General features: G+C 37.6%; 1 long non-coding RNA gene across 1 annotated transcript; it reads right to left on the bottom strand.

The window, feature by feature from the left end:
* Positions 1–5,452: 5,452 nt before the first annotated feature.
* On the bottom strand, positions 5,453–8,588 carry LOC129349580 (uncharacterized). Its single transcript, XR_008602638.1, has 2 exons — positions 8,203–8,588; positions 5,453–5,947 (listed from the first exon to the last, which is right to left on the bottom strand). It is a non-coding gene; the product is annotated as an uncharacterized LOC129349580 (long non-coding RNA).
* Between the last annotated feature and the right edge of the window lie 611 nt (positions 8,589–9,199).

The following is a 9,199-nucleotide window of genomic DNA, read 5'->3' as shown; positions in this document are numbered from 1 at the left end:
GGTCAATAAAAAAGACAAAAACTAATATTTTCAGCTGAACTAAAGACAGACTGTGATTTTTATGCTCACATGTTGTTTTGTTGTAAACTTCCTCTTTCAAATAAATAGCCTCCTAACCCCCTGGAAACCAGCATTTGTCCTGTTTTTGTGTTGCTCCTCAGCGACCCTAGACAGCCGGGTCATAATGTTTTTTGAACAACACACCATACTATGACGTTTTTACAATGAGGGTTCTACTATGGAACCAGTTTGACATGTTCAGGTGTTCTTTGTGTGAAAACTCAGAGATTTCAGGTATCAGAAGGTGGTTTTCAACTTTCTTTGTTAACTTTCTGCTTCAACTTTAAATTAAATTTCCTTCACTAACCCAGCCCTCTGGACTTCCAGTAAGCTGTGTTCCTATTGGCTGTCCAGGTGGCTGCTTGGTATTATCAGGAACACCTGAGCAGCTCACTGTCTTCCTGCTTTATTTAGCTGCAGACAAACATTTCCTCTGCTTCTGTTCACCATTGAACCGGGTTTGGCTCTGTTGCTTTAATTTGTTCTTTAGGCGTTGGCTTGCAGCTTCCAGCAGTAAAATCGTCTTTAATGTGTTTCTTGGTGTGTTTTAGGGCTTTGTACTGGATAGTTGTCTTGGTAAATGAGGTTCTTTAGCCACAGTTAGCACATGGTGCTAATGTGTGCAGTGATTAGTGGATTTGGTCCAGCTGAGTTGTGTCTTTATCTTGGCTGTAGTGAGTCTTCAGAGGTTTTTGGTCAGACACATTCTGTATTCTTGTTTGTGAACCAGCGTTGGTTGTCCAGAAGGTAAGAGTTCCTGTCCTGATTCTCTGTTCTCAGAGGTTCTCTGGTAGGCTGCAGGAGACTTTAGCGTTTGGGTTGTGCTAGTTTGGTTTTTGTATGGTTTCATTTGGACGACTATCTTGAGGCCCCTCCATGTGGTTTAGTGAGGTTTTCTGGAACAGTTCTACAAAGCAACCTGCAGCAGAAGAGACTTTGAGAGTTTTTAGGAAGTTCTGGAGACCAGACTTTAGAGCAGCAGAAACATTTGTCAGCAGTTTGAGCAGGAGAAGGTGAGCTTCAGAGTAGAAATGAGACAGAAACCTTCTTGACCCGTGTGGTGAGGTCCTGTACCAAGAGTTTGAGCAGGTTGTGAAGAGTCTGTAGTTCTTTGGTCTGAAAGCACAAGAAGAGTCAACTCATTAAAGGAGAAAACAGGAGATATTGTTGCTTCTTCTGTCGCTCTGCAGTTTCCTTAGACTGAATATCAAGTTTATATTTTAAATGATTTCCCATCATCTTTGCACTTTTAAACTTTATTTTTATTTTTATTTTTTCCGTTAAAAATTTTGCCACCCTTGTATATATTGTAAATAAAACTGCTGCTGTAACAATGTAAATTTCCCCTGGAGTGGGGAGAAATAAAGAACTTTATCTTATCTTATCTTATCTTATCTATGTGAGCCCAAGAAGACTTCAATAAACTCCCTCCATCCCCTGGACACAACATATTTTATTACCATGTTAAATCTTTTTTTTGAAATGTTTTTGAGTTTTAATCATAGCTTTAGCATAGTTTTTTCTCTTTGCTTGTTTAGTTTTGTCATCTGTGTAAAAGGTGCCAAACAAATAAAGCTGAATTGATAAACTGAATAATTGACTAACTCATGATTGTGACAACAGAAGTATTTTCATTGTGATTTAAGGGTTTATTTCATTTTTAAGGTTAAAGGTAAGGTTAAACATTAAATACAATTAAATTATATTAAACAGACAAAATATTGAATTAGATAATTCAACAAGATACAATACATGTCATTATGAAATTAAACAAAATTTTTAAAATACAAATATTAAAAATTACAGATAAAATATTTTCCATAATTAAACATTTAAAAAATACAATTCAACAAGAAGAATATTAAACATTTTAAAAAATGCAAAACATTTAATTAGAATATTACACCTTTAAAAAAACCAAACATTTTATTTAAAAATTAAATGTTTAATTAGAAAATTACATCTTAAAGACAATAAAACTTCAAATAGGAATTAAACAGAAAATACAATGAAGCATTTAAAAAGAAAATGAAACATTAAAAGGTGGTAAAACATTTAAAAAGAAAAACCTTAAAGATTTAATCCAAAAATTAAACATTGGGAAAGAAAAAGGAATTTTTCAAACAAGCCAATAAAACATTTGAAAAAACAACAATTAAACATTAAAAAGACAAAACATTTCAAAATCAAATCAGACATTAGAAAAGAATAAAAGGTGAGAAAAGAGCAAAACTAAACATTTAAGAAGAATCAAACTAAAGAGAAAACATTTGAAAAGACACCAGTTAAACTTTAGAAGATCAAATTAAACAGAAGAGACAATAAAAGGATGAAAAAGAGCAAAACATCAAGTTGTTTCTTCAAACATTTCCTCTTTCTATGTTCTTGGTTTGATTGTGGACAGATTTACTAAGAACTCATTTCAGAAAACTGATTTCCAGATAAAGTCTACTAGTAGTTGAAGGCATTGATCAAACTAATGTTACCTTCTGATCTCCACAAACTTTACTGCTCAGTGAAGAGAATCAAAGTTTAAGGATTTCTAAAAAACTCACAAGTGAAGGTCTGAGAAGAACTCAGATGGATGGTCTAAATGTGAAATCAAGACTCATGGTCACAAGTTTTAAGGCTTCTGTTAACCAGAAAGTTCAAACTAACAGAGAAGTACTGAGAAACTTCTAAAATTTCAGTCCTCAGACTGTCTGAAGGTTCAAACTAACAGAGAAGTACTGAGAAACTTTTAAGATTTCAGTCCTTGGACTGTCTAAAGGTTCAAACTAACAGAGAACTACTCAGGAACTTAGAGGATTTCAGTCCTCACACTGTCTGAAGGTTCGAACTAACAGAGAACTACTGTGGGACTTAGAAAATTTCAGCCCTCAGACTGTGTGAAAGCTCAGGTCCTGAGGACTCGGGAGGTCTGGAGGCTTTGGAAAGTCTTGGAACTGAGGGTTCCACCCTCCAGCACAAAGGCTGAAGTCCAACCTCCTGAGAAAAACAGTCGAGTCGAGACTCAAGTTAAAAAAAAACTCGAAAACGACAAAAAATAGATGATAAATGCGCAAAAACCAGAAGAATTAGTATCTGAGCGAGTAGCTCAGGGGGATAAGAGGAGAGACTACAGAGCGGAGGGTCGCAGGTTCAAGACCCACCACCGGCCTTTTTCTTTCTTTGTCTTTGTCAGGATTTTGAGAAAATTTAAGAAGTGTCTGGTCTTGAACCAGCGACCTGCAGCTCCATAGGCAAATCCTTAACTCACTGAGCTACAGATCAGATAAAATAACATAATTTCGTCGTCCCTTTGTCATCGTAGTTTCCAAGTGACCACATGGGTGGAGCCAAGGCGGAGTCTGGGTGGAGTCAGGGCGGAGAGTGGGTGGAGAGGTGGGTGGCGGCCTCCCCCCTCTACTCCCCCACCTCCCTCCACCACCCACCACACCTTCCCCCGCCCGACGAGTTTTTCGAGTCTCCACGAGTTCCTCGAGTCTCGACAGGTTTTCCCGAGTTTCTGGAGTTTCCACCAGGTCGGAGGCAGAACAAGTTGTCATGAAGAGGTGTTGAAGTCGGCCAGGATGGACTGACTTTTTACAGCGACTAGAAGGAAGACCACTAGAAGAGCAGGCCTTTAACTACCATCCATGAAATCCATGGAGTCACTCCACAGAAATGAAGGGAGGTCAACTTTTATCAACCTCCATCCAGATGTTCAACTTGATATCTTTGACATTTTTAGCACCACAAACCTTTGGTATCACACTTTATTATCATTTATTAGGACTTTAATGGAATCCACCAGCAGATTTAGTTTTTGTTGACAAACTTTATTCTTGTCGTCATGGGACTGCAGTATTTAAAACTGTTCCTTCTATTTGACCTCATGTTTATTAGTTTTTGTGGAGAAAGTTATTTTGTCGATTAGTCTCTTAAAAACCAAATAATAAATTGGATTAGTCAAGAAGTTTAAATTTCTTACTTTGTCATATTTTAAATATGACAAAATATAAAAATAAAGCATCTTGAGACAATTTGACCTGTAATTGGCATTATATAAATAAAATTGAATTAAAATTGTATGTATCTTGTAATGTTGGAGTAATTCAGCCATATATGTTGGAAAACACATTTTCTTTGTCCATTAATCTGTTGATTGTTTTCTCCAGTAATTCATTTCTTGTTTTGGTTTATAAAATGTCAAACCCAAATATATTCAGTTTACTGTCATAAAAACCAAAAAGATTTACATTCATGATGCAGGAATCAGGCAGTTTTTCACTTTTTATATTAGTTTAGTCAGAAAGATAGTTGATAATGTGTGAATTGTTGCAGCTTGTGAGCCGTAAAAGGTTTTAATCTTTGGGGCCGAGTGTCAAAAAACATTGAGAAACCAACATCAACAAAACACTCAACAAAGATTTGAACATCATTAAAGGGAAATCCAACTTTTGCATGACAGTGTCTAATTAAAGGACATTTATTTCCAACGTAAATGTGTGATATTCATCCTCTGGAGCTTTCTCTTCACATCGTCTTCCACCTGGACTGGTTTGGTCGGGAGCATGTGCAACAAACATTTGAAAAACTGCACTTTAACATCAATGATTGACACTGAAGTTTAATCTCTACATAAATGAGACTGAGTCTGGATGTGCTACTCTGTCATTAACTCTTAAGTTTAGGGAAAGTTCAAACAAAAGAGGACAGTTCAGATAAGACTTGAGAATGAGCTTATTCTGAACAAACATCTCAGACTTTCTGAGCTTCAGCACCTCTAGCAAGATATTTTAACAACAACAACTCAAGAGATCCAGAAGTTGGAGAGAGTTAGCTTTAGCTGAGCCAAAGAACATGTGGGACGCTAACCTAGCAAACATTTCAGACTTTTCTCTGTGAATTCTGAGAAATAATTTACTATTTAATGACAGAGCTACACATCTGAACTCAGTCTCATTAAAACAGACTCTAATTCAGTGTCATCCATCCATATTAAAGTGCAGTTACCCAAAATGTTTGTTGCATGAGCTCCAACAAAACCTGTCCAGGTAGAAGGCCACTTTGACAAACAGGAAGTGGAAGATTCCAAGCAGATTTATAGAAGGGGGAACCGGACTGTACTAAGTTTGGTCGAGTATAGAGGGGTGTTGTGTGGGTTTTTAAGGCTGATAATGATTATTAGTGAGACACTTGGAGTATATTCATTTGCAGTAAATGAAAGTATTTAAAATCTTGAGTTAAACTTAGAAGAACACAAACTAACAGAAAACTTTGTTGATACGTTTTTGTTTTGTTTACAGATGTTAAGTTAAAGGAGTTTTATTTGTGACGTATAACCAATCAAATCACTCCAGAAGACAGAGCGACCACAGGTAGATAAAGGTTCAGAGCCAAAGTAGCACCATTTTTAAATTGATTTATTACCATAAATCAGTAAAAAATAAAATACTGATAATCAGTAAATCAGTCAGCCCAGAATTACTACAATTCTACAATGTATGCCTCTTTCCTTTGACTTGTTATTTGTACAATATACGATGTATATGATGGTGTTTTTTCATCCCAAAGGCTATACTATGATGTTTTCTAAGAGACATACGATGCTACTCTGTTTGTTCTGGCCCTGCACTCCTCCTCTGTTGTTTTCTGGATTGTACTCAGCTGCATGCCTTCGTCCACCCGGCCTCCGTTGACTCGTCCCGCCTGCCGTCTCTGGAGCTGAAGCTGGATATGAACAGGCCAAAGTACAGTCCAATCACGATGCCAGCTGCCTCTCAAAAGGCTCCTTCATCTGGCAGGTGGCGCCACTTCTTCTGAGGGGAAGCTGAGCTGGCCCGGCAGAACTTTGGAGATGTGTTCCAGTGGTTGGTGGATGTGTGGGGAGATAGAGAGGGACCTTTGAATTGTTCAGAAAGGAAAACAGGGAACCCATTGGTAGTTTTAGTTTAGGGTGCTACTACAGTGTGTTTTTGGGTTTTAAGAGGTGAACAGGAAGAGGTTTTTTTTTCGTATTGATAATCTTTCACTTTGTTCCTGGTTGGAATGCCCATCAATGTCAATGTGAAGTTCACTTTTAGTTCTGTTTATTTATTTTTATTTTACTAACACACATTTGCTTTTAACCCCCTCACATGTTGTGTTGTTGTAAACTTAGTCTTTCAAATAAATACTCGTTTAACCCTCTGGAAACCAGCGTTTGGACTGTGTTTGTGTTGCTCCTCACCTACTTCAGACAGCCAGGACATAACAGCGTTTTGTGGACTAAAGGCTATACTGTGACATTTTTAGAGCGACATGCTATACTATGACGTTTTCTGAGCGACATGCTATACTATGATGTTTTTAGACCAAAGGCTATAATATGATGTTTTTTGGGCAACATGCTATACTATGACGTTTTTGGACCAAAGGCTATACTATGACATTTGTTGGACGACATGCTATACTATGACGTTTTAGAGCGACATGCTACACTATGACGTCTTTAGAGCGACATGCTATACTATGACGTTTGTTGGGCCAAAGGCTATACTATGATGTTTTTTGGATGACATGCTATACTATGACATTTTTTGGACCAAAGGCTATACTATGACATTTTTAGAGCGACATGCTATACTATGACATTTGTTGGACAACATGCTATACTATGATGTTTTTAGAGCGACATGCTACACTATGACATTTTTAGAGCGACATGCTATACTATGACGTTTTTTGGACCAAAGGCTATACTGTGACGTTTTTAGAGCGACATGCTGTACTATGACGTTTTTAGAGCAACATGCTATACTATGACGTTTTTAGAGTGACATGCTACACTATGACGTTTTTAGAGCAACATGCTATACTATGACGTTTGTTGGACCAAAGGCTATACAATGACTTTTTTGAGCGACATGCTATACTATGACGTTTTTTGGGTGACATGCTATACTATGACGTTTGTTGGACCAAAGGCTATACGATGACTTTTTAGAGCGACATGCTATACTATGACGTTTGTTGGACAACATGCTATAATATGACTTTTTAGAGTGACATGCTATACTATGACGTTTGTTGGACCAAAGACTATACTCTGACTTTTTTGGAGCGACATGCTATACTATGACGTTTTTAGACCAAAGGCTACACTGTGACATTTTTTGAGTGACATGCTGTACTATGACGTTTTTTGAACGACATGCTATACTATGACGTTTGTTGGACGACATGCTATACTATGACATTTTAAGAGCAACATGCTAAACTATGACAATTTTAGAGCGACATGCTATACTATGACGTTTGTTGGGCCAAAGGCTATACTATGACGTTTTTTGGGCGACATGCTATACTATGACGTTCGTTGGGCCAAAGGCTATACTATGACGTTTTTTGGACCAAAGGCTATACTGTGACATTTTTAGAGCAACATGCTATACTATGACCTTTTTTTGGGCGAAATGCTATACTATGATGTTTTTAGAGCAACATGCTATACTATGACGTTTTTTGGGTGACATGCTGTACTATGATGTTTTTAGAGCAACATGCTATACTATGACGTTTGTTGGACCAAAGGCTATACGATGACTTTTTTGAGCGACATGCTATACTATGATGTTTTTTGGGTGACATGCTATACTATGATGTTTTTCGGACCAAAGGCTATATGATGACTTTTTTGAGCGACATGCTATACTATGATGTCTTTTGGACGACATGCTATACTATGGACATATTCTGGACCAAAGGCCATACTTTGACGTTTGTTGGGCGACATGCTATACTATGGACGTTTGTTGGGCAACATGCTATACTATAGGCTTTTTTAATTGACATATTACTATGATGTGTTTTTTGTTTGTTTTTTTGTTTTTTAGCAACATATTATAATAATTTGAACAGTTTTAAAAATTACTATTACTTGTGCAATGAAATATTCTTTTTAGGCAAAGGCCATGTTTGATTACATATAGGCTATTAAATAAATGTTTATTAAAAACTAAAAAGCATTAAAAAATAATAACCGACTTAGGCATTTACTGAGTCACTAAAATAGTGTAGAGTCTCCGGCCACATCAGCATTATTATAAGCATCCTCTGGTAAATTCACAGCCATATACTGTAGGAAATCTAGCTGATCTCATCATGATGTCCACTTACCATATCGACTTCAGGAGATGATTAGATGATGATAAACTGTGACCTGCTGGTTGGGTTCTCTCTGTTCTCATATTTCCTCCATGTTTGTCTCCTGATGCTGCCTTACTTCAGCCAGTCCATGAGCAACAGAAAACACAGTTTGCCTTGTATCCATTGCCAGGGGTTCCACTCCTCCCACTCCAGTCTGTACATTTGCAAACGTTTTTGCTTCTTTAGACGTGGTGGAGTTTCAGGTGTAGACATTTTTAAACGTGCGGGTGCAGCAGCGTCTGTAACCTGGCAACCAGAGACAGGACCGGACAGGACGGGACACACAGAGACGTTTGAAGTCTGTCCACTGGACCTGGCATCGGGTCCTCGCTACATGGGTCCTACGAAGATGAAATTGGCTGCCCTTAATATTGCCTGTGTTTTATTTCATTCATTATGCAGTTTTGATGAGTGTGTGACAGACGTGTACGGGGCATTTATGAAAATACGGAACAACTTGCGCCCTGTATTGATTCAATAAGGCACGCAACAATTAATTGTCAAACCCTGTCCATCGTGTCGCTTTTGCTCCTCTAATGCCTCTGCCTTAGACCCTAGAGAAGGTGCGCTCGATTTGCTTACCCAGTTGAGGTGCGCTCGATTTGCTTACTCAGCTGTCCAGGAATGTTGTTAATAGTATCAGGTAGTATTTCGTGCGCACATTAAACCTACTTCGTGGCCACGAATTAGTATTTCATGCGAACGAATTAGTATTTCGTGCCCACGTTATAGCTATATTATGGCCACGATTTTTTTTTTTTTTTACCATGTCACCATAGGGGCTCCGAAGGATTTTCTACACTATATATTATTTTGAACGAAATTGTCCACTTCAACATTTACTTATATGAAGAAAAAGACTCTCTTTATTGCATGGTTTTGCTCAATTTTGTGATCAAGTAGGCAAATAAAATAGCTATAATTCCAGAACAGAAATCAGAACATTGGGTAAAATCAGGTTCAACAT

The sequence above is a fragment of the Amphiprion ocellaris genome, chromosome 9 (genome assembly GCF_022539595.1).
Source record: "Amphiprion ocellaris isolate individual 3 ecotype Okinawa chromosome 9, ASM2253959v1, whole genome shotgun sequence".
NCBI classification, from domain to species: Eukaryota; Metazoa; Chordata; class Actinopteri; family Pomacentridae; genus Amphiprion; species Amphiprion ocellaris.
This window is presented reverse-complemented; position numbering and strand designations above follow the sequence as displayed.